Genomic DNA, 13,082 nt, shown 5'->3' with positions numbered 1-13,082 from the left:
CTCACCCACGCACACAAAGCCCTCTACGACCTAGGACCCGAATGCCTCAACACTCTACTATCCTTCTACACACCCACCCGCCAACTACGATAGTCCAATCAAGCCCTCGCCGTGATCCCACGCATCCATAGATCCACCATGGGAGGAAGATCATTCTCCTACTTAGCGGCTAAAACCTGGAATTCCCTCCCCAATCACCTCCGCCTTACACAGAACCACCTCTTTTTCAGAAAGCAACTCAAAACCTGGCTTTTCGATAAGTAATGCACCCACCCTCCCTTAAGCGCCTTGAGACCCCCTGGGTGAGTAGTGCGCTATACAAATTACTGAACTTGAACTTGAACTTGAACTGTTGACAAGCTCACGCTCCTGCAGGACCTAAAACAGATTGTTTCCCATTTTCTGAAGTCGGTAGATGCATGTTTCATACTCACTCTGTTGATGTCCTGGTACCCATCTAGTTCCCCATGAATAGGAAAATGGTCCCAGTGCTTAGATGTTCAGACCTCATTCAGTCTTTTCTAGCAGAGGGGAGTGCCTCCCAGGCATTTGTAGGAAGTGTTCCATCACAACTCTACCGTACTATAAAACACATACACCCAATTGCCCCCTTTTTACCAGGAATATTGCTGGCGTGACAGATTTACAGCAGTCAGGACACTCAGGAGCCTACCACTCAGAATGCTGTATACACGGAAGACGTTGAAAATCTCTGTGAACAGCAATCCCTCTTGGATAGCGTTGGTCAGAGTGTGAGTTGGGATGAAATTGACTCTTGGGTAACTGAAATAGATGATTACTTATACAACCATTCCAAGCCCGCACAGCCTACCTGAACAGACGCCAGCACTCTGCCTTTGCCCCTGGGTTACCAACGCTGTAGGTCTCGCCGCCATCGACATCCAGGAGCGGCTGGAGACTACAGCTCCCAGTGGGCTTTGCGCTGACTTCCTGTCCCCGCTGTCTTCGTGCCCGGAGGCGCTACAAAGCGGAGCCTTGACCTCGGTGGAGCGGGGGTCTTTCCAAGCCCACACAGCCTACCTGAACAGACGCCAGCACTCTGCCTTTGCCCCTGGGTTACCAACGCTGTAGGTCTCGCCGCCATCGACATCCAGGAGCGGCTGGAGACTACAGCTCCCAGTGGGCTTTGCGCTGACTTCCTGTCCCCGCTGTCTTCGCGCCCGGAGGCGCTACAAAGCGGAGCCTTGACCTCCGCGTCGCGGGACGCGCGCGGGCGACGCCGGGCGGAGCCCGGGCAGAGGGCGGGCCGTCTGTGGCCGTCCGGGGCTGTCAGAGGCTGGGCTGGGCTACGTCCCTTACACTCTACCAGCTTTGACGACACACCCTCGGTGCCCGTCCCCGCTGCCCAAACCATGTCCACCCGTTCAGGAAAGCCACTCAGGGGCGAGGTTGAAAGGGGGTCAAACGCCGCAAGCCCGGTCATAGGATCAATGGACCGTTTTATCACCAGGGTGGCGGCGGTGATTGACAAGGAGATCGCTATGTCTGAGCGGCGACTATCTGAAGTCTACCTCCCCTCAAGACGCTCATCCTTGGGGGCAGTCGCACAGTCGCTCACACCAGCCATCATCCGGGTTCAAGCGGGTACCCCGCCTAGTATGGTCGGCGTTTCCTCAGACCCCCCTCAGTTGATTGGTATAGAGCAAAATATAGATAGGCTGGAAAATCTGGCCGCTCTCCTACCTATAGATACAATGGAAGATGGTGGCCCTAGTAACTTGTCCACATCATCACCACCTATTCCCACAAGTGATGTCATCACAGATCCCGAGTCCCCAAAATCGCTTGTACCCCCTATAGTGGTATTAGACGGGAGTTTAGTTGGGGCTTCACCTAACACCGTAACTCCTGATATTAGGCAGGAGTCTTTCCCCTTGGGTAGAAAAGTGCGTAAACGTAAAAAGGGTAGGCTAGTGAGACAGGCTGCCCTCTACCAAAGAGTAAGGAAGTCCCCTGTATCTAGTACGAGAACTACAAGGGGTGCCCCTATGCTGAACGAAACCGATATAGAAGGGGATGTTTTGAACTCTCCCAAGGGGTCACACTCAGCCAAGGTCCCAAAGTCATCTGACTTAGTAACTTTTGAAAATATTCTGGAGAAGGTATTTACCCTCTTGAAACCGCTACTAGCACAAGTCAAGGGTTTAGGGGAGAGGATTGACAAACTAGAGCAGTCAACACTGGACGGGTTTCACTCACTCAAAACAACTATTAAACAAATAATTAGAGTAAGTGAAAACAAGGACGTGGGTACAAAGGGGAATGAACTATTAGCTCAGAGAGGCCCTAAGCCCCTATTATCTCAAAACAAAGCTGCTCCTAATAGTCCAGTAATTCCAACACCTAAATCTCCTCCCCATCCCAAAGCAGGCTCAAGTTACAAGGGTCCATTAACACATACAGAGCCTGAGAAAAAAAAGCCCAAGCCTCTTCCACAAAACCAGCAACAGATAACTAGTGGTAAAAAGGAAGTTCAACAAAAATCAGAGGGGAGTAGCAAACCCAGTGGGTTAATGACAGGGGAAGCTCCTAGGCCTGTAACCCAACATTCTGCCCCATCTACCTCCCCACCGGTCCCCAGTCATCCAGCACGACGGATCCCCCCAATTAACCTCCCACCAGACTGTCAACCTTTTGTTGCTGTCATGGTCAATGTGCCCCCCCTAAAGGAAGGTCAGTTGGAAAACCACCAATCACTCAAGAACAAGTGTATCCACTGGCTGAAGGCAAACAAGCCAATCCCCTTGGGTGTGGACGGTATTATCCTAAGTGTCCGCAGAGTGGGATGGGTAGGGCAAGGGAAAAAAATGCAGGAGGGGGATTGTGTAATCATAAACTTCCAAGACCCCAGAGTAGTATCATCCATTTGTACTCCTATCAAAAATATGGGGGCCCCGGGGGTTAAACTGGTAGATCTTTCGTATTTTTACCCTAGGCACCTTGTTAGCCCAAATGGAGGAAGTGTAAGTTCCCCTAATTTTGGTCAAAACTGGGCTGGGGCTGTAGGGGGCAATAGGGAGAATCAAATGTGGGCAATAGGCCCCTGCTGACTGGAAACAGCGAGCAGAGAAGACTCAGTAGGAGCACCACCCCCCCAAACAAACTTCGTAAGTGGAATGGGAGACTCTATAGTAATTTCACAAGATCCCTGTTCTCCTTGTATATCTAGGAGGACTTCTATAGATAGGGGCATTCAGACGCCCAGCGACCCTCCAGCTGTGACGGACCTAGACTATAAGGTTTTCAGCTGGAATGTCGCAGGGATTGCAGGAAAACTGGCTCTTCCGGATTTTACTGCATGGGCTGATGAGCACTCCTTGTGCCTCTTCCAGGAAACATGGAGCTTGGTGCCGGTCCATAGGGTGGGATTTTCCTCATATTCCTCCCCTGCGCGAGTCTCGGAATCTGGGAGAGGGCGACCTTCGGGCGGCCTTCTCATCTGGGTCGCGGCTTCTCTAAACTGTAGAGTAGTGGACTTTCCCACAGGTTCCCCGGACATACAAAATATCACCCTTATAGATCAAAGGGGAAGAATTGTTTTAAATGTCTATAATGTGTATGCCCGGGGTACAAAAGGTGGGAGAAAGTCTCCAGTAATAGCTCTCCTCGAGACCCTGTTAAACAATACCCCCCATAAGACACGCACTTTGGTTGCAGGTGATATGAACTGTACGTTCGAGCCCTTGGGCTCGGACGTTTCCCTCGACCAAGATGAGGAGGATGCTAGGTGGGGGATCCCGGCACTGGACATCCCACCGATTAAAAGGTGGACAGAAGTGGCGCTCCAGATATACTCCCTGAGCCTTGAATTTAACTTAAGGGCAGCAAATGGGAGGACTTCCTCGGATAGGGGGGGTGCCCACACCTACAATAGACCAGGGCACACCTCTAGGATAGATTATATTCTAATAGATGTGTGCTTATGGTCTTATGTAAGGGATATGCAGGTGGTCCCTTCGACAGAAAGTGATCACAACTCACTCTCCCTAAAAATGGAACAATGGTGGCAACCCTTAAGGACGACCAACATCAACCTGGCACCCGTACCACCAGATGAATCGGAAGTTTCCCCATGTGGTAGAAGAATTAAATGGGCGAAACTGGTTTTATCCGAGGCAAAGGTTGGGGAAATTAAATCCCATCTAAACCGTGCGGTAACATCTCTCGGAACCTCCTTAGAAGGGGTGGGCAACGTTAGTGGGTGTTTTGTCTCTCTGATTGAAGCCTTAACCAACGTGTTTACCCTCTATCCTAAAAAGCCGGGCAATAAAGTAACTAATAAACCAGTTGATGGTTGGTACACCCACGCATGTAGGGGCTATAAGGCAAAGTTAGTTAGGTCAGTTAAATCCAAATCCCCTACTGTGATCCAGGATGCAAGGAACGCCTATAAAAAGTCCCTTAATTTGGCTAAAAGGGAGTGGGAAAATAAACATTGGGAAGATCTACTCCAGGCTAGTAAAATCAGGGATTCAGGGGCCTTTTGGAATCTCATAAGTAAACGGAGCAAATCCGATGCAGCCATGAGACCCTGTAACATCCCGCCTCAAAGCTGGGTAAAACACTTTGGCTCCCTATACCTCCCTCCAGACGGGGAACTGTCCGTGGGGAGTGATCTCACACTAGCAATTGAACCTCATGCCTATGACCTCTTCACCCCCCTAGAGATCGAGGGGGTTATAGGCTGGGTAGCACCCCGAAAGGCACCGGGCCCGGACGGCCTTCCGGGTGACTTAATGAGGGCTTACCCAGCGGATTGGGGAAGGATCATAGCAGCTCTCCTAAATGATATTATGAGGGGAGGAGCAGTGCCAGAATCCTGGAAAGGGGCGGTGGTTGTACCCATTTATAAAAAAGGGTGTAGGGAAACCCCGGGCAACTATCGCCCCATAAGTCTGATAGACTCCACCCAAAAGATAGCTGGTAAAGCTATCCTTGGTAGGATTCTCCATTGGGTGGAGGAGAATAAAATCCTATCAGACTTTCAGGCAGGTTTCCGGGCTGGTATGGGGACTATAGAGCAGGTGTTTAGGCTGTCCCTTTTGGGGTGGAAGGTGGTGGAACTAGGCAAGGGTAGTCTTTACTTAGCCTTTATAGATCTGAAGACTGCCTTTGACCTAGTTCCCCGGGAAGAGCTCTGGAGGGTCCTTTATGAGTTGGGATTACCACCTTACATCTTGTCCCTTCTCATAAGCCTCCATGCCCACACTTTTGCACAGGTCCGTTGGGGTAAAAACGGAGAGCTCACTGATAAGATACCAGTGTCCAGGGGCGTAAGACAGGGCTGCGTCTTGGCGCCCACCCTATTCTCGCTATATCTGAATGGGGTGGTAAAACATCTTCAACAAGAACCAGCCGACGCCCCCTGTCTTGGAGGTGTTCGCATCCCAACCCTGCTTTTTGCGGATGACACGCTCCTGATCTCGAAGACCCCACAAGGCCTGCAGAAATTATTAACACGATTCCAGGAGTTCTGTGAGGCAAAAGGGTTAATAATAAATGTGGACAAAACGAAATACTTAGTTGTAAATCCACCTAAAAAATTGGGCTGCCCACCTACACTTAATTCTATCCCCCTAGAGAAAGTAGCCGAATTCGACTACCCAGGTATCCGGATTACGGACAGGATGTCTTGGGCTAACCACATTGATAAAATGGTCCTAAATCATAGGAGAGTAGGAGGAGCTCTCATGAGGGAATACAGGGCCTCAACCAGGAGATCACTTACCCCAGTACTCGACATCTACAAGGCCAAAGTAGCGACATCAGCCTTGTATGGGGCAGAATTGTGGGGCCACTGCAGAATGGATGCCCTAGTGACAGCAGAGAGCAAGCTTCTTAAATCTTTCATCTCTGTTCCATTGAGCACACCATCAGTACCAGTGTGGATGGACATGGGATGTAAAAACATCAAAGACCAGGCCCAGCTTCGCCCGCTCCTGTTGTGGACAAGGATTTGGAGGAGCGAAGAATTAAAACCCTATGCTGATGCCCTGGGAGATATAATGAGCCAGGGGGGTTGGGCTAAGATAAGATGGTTAAGTGACACCAAAAAGCTTTTGGAGAACATCGGCCTAGGAGATTGCTGGTCATCTCGTTCAGCCCCTCCAAAAGAAGTTGTTAAGGCGCTTTATTGGAAATGGACTGCGGAGCGTCTAATTACAACCTCTAACCACTGCAGGTCCACTGCCGCCTTTCTACAAATTAAAGACACTGTGGCCTTTGAACCCTACCTGGACTTGATTACTCTCCCCTTTGACCGATCACTTTATTTTAAATTCAGAGTTGGTTCCCTCCCGCTAGGTGCTTTGGTATCGAAATGGTCTCTTGTGGCCTGTACTTCTCCCAACTGTGCATCTTGCCCGAGTAAGGTTGAGTCCATTGTGCATGTTTTATTTGAATGCCCGGATTACGCAAGGCCTAGGAGTTTCTGGCTGAAACCACTCTGCCGGAATATGGGCACACGCAGTCATTTAGTAGCCTTGCGTATCCTAAGCACGGACACTTCCCCTCCTATTGTGTGCGGAATAGCTAAATTTTTAAAACAGTTTTGGCTTATTCGATGTAAGAGATTGTCAGTAGCTGTTTAATTCTATTTTTAGTTAATTTATTAATGGTCTTTCACATCTTCTTATCTCTTTTAATATTTTTATACTGACTTCTTGCGGCAATGATTTTTTGTACATTGTATTGATTGTATTGTAAATGTGCTTATAAGATATCTTGCATATCGAATAAAAGCTTATGACTGACTTATACAACCAGTTCCCTTATTATGGTCTTACATCATCTACTCGCATGAAGGAATTAGAACATGAAGCCTTAACAGGGTGCCCCGACACTCAATCAGTAGACCTACTGAGAATTCAAGAGACATTAGTAAATGGTCAACAATGGTTTTGAGGGGCCTACATTATCCAAAGATGTATCAACTGCATTCACATTTTCCCAGTTTGTTTTCAAAACGGGACACCCTAGTCCAACCAACTAGATATTCACAAGCCTTGCCTGTACCTCCTTATCCTTGGCAAGCCACCAGCATGGGCTTTATTACTGACATTCTCAATCCCAACGGCTATACTACTGTTTTGGTAGTAACCGATCTCTTTTCCCAGATGATACTATTTTGTCCTTAAGGAGATACCCACTGCCAAAGCCTTTGCCATGCTGTTTGTTCAACAAATTATGCAATTGCACAGGTTCCTTTCTTTTATTTATTCTGATAGGGGCTCGCAATTTGTATCATGATTTTGACGCAGTCATTGCACATCATTGAACATTGATACTCAATTCTTGTCTGTCTGTCCCTCTGATAGGCAGATGGTGTGGGTAAATCAGGTGTTGAAACTGACATTGTGACGCTTTTTAAGTTCTACCCCTGAAGGTTGGGAATCCTTGTTACCTTTGGCTGAGTTTGCTTACAATGACACACCGCATTCAGCCTCTGGAGTCTCCACCTCCTATTACCTAATTGGGATACATCCATGTTTGTCAGCTGAAAACTTTGTACTGAGTTTTAAAAATGAACGTTCCATATAAGACTTTGTAAGACTACTGGTAGATTCCCAACAGCAGGAGTTATCACACTTTCACCCAGCTAAGTTGAGTGTTGAAAGAAATGCTAATAGACATCGACAACCACAATCTGAATACAAGTTAGGAGACTAAGTTTGTCTGTCTAATGAAAACTTGCAATTACAGGGACCATATAGGCTCCAACACTGTTATATGGTTCCATTTTCTATGAATGAATCATTAACCTCATAGCTGTTAAGTTACAGCTGACTAAGGACTTACCTGCTCATCCAGTGTTTCATGTGTCCTTGTTGAAACCCTATTGTACTCAGACCCATCCTGTTCCCCCTTTCACACCCATGACACAGGATTGTCCTTCGGAATTTGAGGTACAGAGAATCCTATATTCTAAATGTAAAAACGGACGCTTGTTTTACTTAATTGATTGGAAATGTTATGTTCCTGAAGACCAGTCTTGAGAACCAGCCAGCAATGTTCATGCCCCTCGGCTGGTTCTTTCCTTTCATGCTGATCACCCACAGAAATCATGACCTGTAAGTTGTTTCTTGCAGGAGGAACTGTTACAATAGCCTCCTGGACCCTATTTTTAGTGGGCCTAGCGTGCAAGTCTCATGTGATGTTACTCCTGTGGTGCTTTAAGGTGAGCTATGATAACTTGCTTCCCAGTCCATTGATTTAATTACCATTGATTCAGTGTATTGTCATTTCTCAAACAACAAGGGTCTTTTACCCTTGACTCTGTGCTGCGGTAACTTTGAGGCTCCTTATGGCACGTTATAATGTCATGCCTAAGCTTTCCCGAATCTCCCTGATTCTGTTATGCCTGAGCTTTTAAGCATTCTCTGAACATGTGAAACAATGGCTTACTTTGCTCCCACTCTTACTAGGGTCCTGGGGTGTTTTTGCCTTGTGCATGTTTAGACAAATGAAATATTTGTTTCCCGTTGACTGATTCCATCCCTTAGTTTGCACCTGCTCTTCTTGTAAGGTCAAAGCCTAGTACTAACACATGTTCCCTTTAGGAGTCCAGCAGAATCTTCCAGATTGCCCTGGTTGTCAGTGACGCAGCCATATACTATATAGAGGGGCACTGCGTCATTATGTGATGACCATCTCATAAATGGCTGCAACAAATCCTATCATGTCTGGTATCAAACATTTTGGAATCATACCCCACACCATAAACGGTGTGGGAGGTATGATTCCAAGCAATGGAAGAGCCCTCCGTTAGGCTTTCAGTGTTGCCGGTACCAGCCTTCTTGACAAGCACAGCACAATATGGTTGCTGCCACCCAAATACACAAATCTTCCCTCCTGCTTCTGAGCTAAGCTTGAGCAGGAGATGGCAGAACAATAGGCATCCTGTCACAAGGAGGCGTGACCACCTCCCAGAGAGGACTTGGGATGGGATGGGTAAGCTTGCCAGTGTCACTCAGTCTGCATGAGAGGCATATTTGAGGTCCCTGTGCATGGTCAAGTTCAAACCAGTCCTGGAAGCTATTGGCTCCTACTCGGGCGCGACACTGGACAAAGGACATAGGAGTAACCTCCCCCTGTCCAGACCCTCCCCTGGGATGCTCCCCTGAATCTTCCCAATCCTTTCCCTAGGGTACTGAAGGGCTTATCTGGGTGTAGGTCCCTAGATTCATCGTGGGATGAGATTCAGATCAGACACCGCTGCTCTTCTTCCTGCTGGGCACTCTGACCTTAGCTGGACTTTGTCTATGCCTGAATTCGTCTCCCTTCCAGTCTGCTGCATCGTCTGTGTCTGTGCATCATATAGGAACCTTCCAAGGCCTGTGAAGCATCAGAGACACTTGAAGAAATCTTGCTTGGAGGAGTCACTCTCCTGGATTCACAAGCACCACAACTAAGTCTACTTATCCTGAACTCCTCTGGACTCCGAAAGGTTCTGCAAAACAGGTGGTGGTTTTCCACAGCTCCTGAGGCCTGCCCTGCCCTCTCACTAAGTTTGGGGCCAGTATCCCTTGTGGGGGTTGCAATAACCAAACACCTGTGCACCACGTCAACTTGCAGTTACAAATGCTTGTTGACTTCTTTCCAAGATGATCTTCGGGCTGCAAGCCCCAACCTTGAGCACCTCCAGCGACCAGAATCTTCAGACACACTGCATCATGTGCATCTTTTGGTGAGCTGCTTGAAGTCCTCTTGTGACTCCAGTGCCTCCGGCCTGTGGGTCTATCTGAGGGTCACCTTTGCTTCTCTTGGGCTCCCCTATTTGCTGGGGGCCTGCCCTGACACCCTTGCTTTTGGTGAGTCCCCTGGACCTTGCTGGTCCCGATCATGCTCCTTCTTCCATTCCTGCATTAGAGGCATTTGCCAAGGCCTGTTGGTGCTTACGCCGGACACCAACACCTCAGCACTCTGCATCCTTAGTGGCACAGCTCACGCACAGCTCCTGATACTCTTCAGCATTGCCTGGTCCTCACAGCTGCAGAGTCAAGGCCATCATCATCTGTTGGACTTGGCCCTTTTTGCAGGGTCATCCCTGAATTTTTGCCTTCCTCCTCTATTTTTTACGACCTGTTGTTGGCTATTTTATGACTCTGGCCACTTTACCACTGCTGGTCAGTGCTAAAGTGCATATGCTCTCCCTATTGTAAACTGATGTATGGAAGAGTGATTCCATGATTGGCTTGTTTGGTTCACTTGTCAGACCCTAGTACAGTGCACGGAGTGTGCCCAGGGCTTGTAAATCCAAATTCTGCTGGTGGGCTTGCAGCACTGGTTGTGCCACCCACCGAAGCAGCCTTGTAAAATGCGTCTAAGGCCTGCCATTGCAGAGCCCAGAGCCTGTGTGCAGTCTGGTACTGTCATGTTGACTGGGTACTGCCATGTTGACTGGGCAAGTGCACCCACATGCCAGTCCCTAAACCTTCCATTTTTTCATATCAGACACCCCTATGGTAGGCCATAAGGTGGGGTACATTGTAAGTATAAGGTAGGACATGCGCTGGTGTGTGTGGCATGTCCTAATAGTGAATTACAGCCATTTTCGTTTTTCACTATTGCAAGGCTACCTGTTCTCCAAAGGCCAGAATGGGCAGTTTGATTATTACAGCAATTCGAGTTTAGTATGCCTGGACTCAGAATGATAAAATTCATCTTTTAGTGAAGTCGATTTTAACATCCTGTGTTTGAAAATACCACTTTTAGAAAGTAGGTATTTTCTTGTCTAATTATCCAAGCCTGCCTCTGCTAGATTGTGTATTCCTTGTCTGGTTTTTTTGAGTGACAGGGCTCGAGAATTCCAGGAGACAGAATGAGTCAGCCCCGTGGTGAATAGAGAGATCTGCATCTAGATGGATGGGAGGAGTTGTACCTGTGAAATGAATAGGACTGTGCCTGCCCCCCACAGTGCTGGCTCCACCACTTGTGGTAGGTCTGATGTCTCTGCTCTGCGCTGTGAAAGAAAATGAGGAATCATGTCAACAAAGTGCTCCAGGGCTGTGCTTTCCCTCCACAATGCAGGCTCTACTGCCTGTGGGGCCTCTGATGTTTCTGCCCTGCACTGTGAAAGGAAAGAAGGAGTCATGTCAACAGAGTGCTCCAGAACTGGTTTGGATTGGGCAAAGGCCCCTCTGTCTCAGAGGACAAAGGATTTTGGGGTATAAATGTTGGAACCCTGATCCCAAAAAATTTGATCACTTTTGGACAAACAAGAAGAAATCTTTACTGAGGATGAACCTGAAGAAACTGAGGAGAGACTATCCCTAAGCTGAAGGGCTGCTTGGGGGATTGGCTTGCACAGGTTGCCTGACTGCCAAAGGACGGAGAAAGGAACTTTGTGTACTTTATTTCAACTTGAAAGGATCTCCAAGGGCTTGGAACAGAGCTTGCCTCCTGCTGAATTCTCAGGGACAATAGACTTCACCCACCAGCTCCCCAAGAGTTCTTTGGAAGTGCCTGCTGCTGTTTTGGGCCTTCTGAGGGACTGCATGTCGCAAGGAGCTGGAAGCATGACTCAAGAGGAAGAAGCATGTCGCAGCCACTTCCACTGCCACTGAACAAGGGTGTTGCTGTTGTAGCTGATGCATTGCACTGCATCGAGAGAAGCGTCTCGCACCGAAGAAGAAGCATGTCTCCGCCGCTGCTGTTGCATTTCGCATCAAGGATATCGCCGCTGTAGCTGACGCATTGCACCGCATCGAGAGAAGCATCTCACACAAATAAGAAGTGTGTCACCATATCAGCCGCCTGCTGTCGCATTTCTGAACAAGGATGTCGCTGCTGTAGATGATGCATTGAGAGGAAGCGTCTCGCATCGAGGGAGAAGAGTGCTGCCACCAAAGCCGCTGTCGTCGCATCTCTGAACAAGGGTGTCGCCGCTGCAGCTGACGTATCGAGCAGAGTCTTCTCGCAACATCAGAGAAGCGTTCCTCATCTGGAAGATCTTCACGTCTTTATTTCTTTGCACCGGAACTTTGCCACATTTCCATTGCTGCAACACTTTTGTTGTCGAAGTGTCACGCATCGTAAGGTACATTGACTTAAAGTGTTGCATTTTAAGAACTGAACAGAACTAAGCTATAACTGCCATTTTAAGTACAGTATTGTGGATTTTTGTCATTTGTGGTCTTGTGTTAAGTCTACATAAAGAATACTTATTTTTTATATAAAACTTGTGTGGTGTCCATCTGTAGTGCTGTCACTTGATTACCATATGTGGTCACAAATGCTTTACACACTGCCTCTGAGATAAGCCTATCTGCTCGTGCCAAGCTACCAAGGGGGTGAGCAGGGGTTATTTTAGGAGTGTACCCCCTTACCCTGACTAGAGGCAAGGGTCCTTATCTGTCACAAGTAACTACCTGTGTCAACTAGAGACCCCCAAATGTAATATTGGTGAACAGTGATGAAGATTCTGGACTTGCAATTGTGACTCATGTACAGTGATTGGTGAACACTACTAGTATGTGCAGACCACAACGCAACCACATACTTTTGGTAGATTTCTTTTTGAGATTTTCGATTTTTGCAAACTACTAAGTTTAACTACCATGGAGAAAGCAGCATCCATAGCCTCTGTTGATTTTGATTTGGAAGAGGAGAAACTAGAATGCTACAATGTAAAGCAGCTGAAGCACTTCTGCAAGAAATTCAATGTTTCCATTTTTGGGCTCACCTAGAAGGAAGAGTTCTACAAGGCACTGAGGGCCTGGGTAAATGCAAGGAATACCCCTGAGAATGAGGATAGGGGTGAGAAAGCAGATATACAGCTGGAAGGGCCATTGGGTCCAGGAGGAAGGAGAGCACTTCCCCCACAGGTAGTAGTGTTTCTGCCAAGAATCTGTCTCCAGGGGAGCTGGAGGACAGGGAGAGATGTAGGAGGCATTATAGAGCTTTCTAAGGTTGTCTAATACCTCTTAAATCACCATAAGCATTGTCTGGACTGGTGCAAGGATACCCACTTACATTAGTGGACACCATATACCAGGGCAGCTTCTCACATTGGGGTACAGCCTGCATTGTTTTACCAGATAAATCTTTGTATTGATTAACTG

The sequence above is a fragment of the Lissotriton helveticus genome, chromosome 4_1, assembly GCF_964261635.1.
Source record: "Lissotriton helveticus chromosome 4_1, aLisHel1.1, whole genome shotgun sequence".
Lineage (NCBI taxonomy): Eukaryota > Metazoa > Chordata > Amphibia > Caudata > Salamandridae > Lissotriton > Lissotriton helveticus.
Note: the sequence above shows the minus strand (reverse complement) of the source record.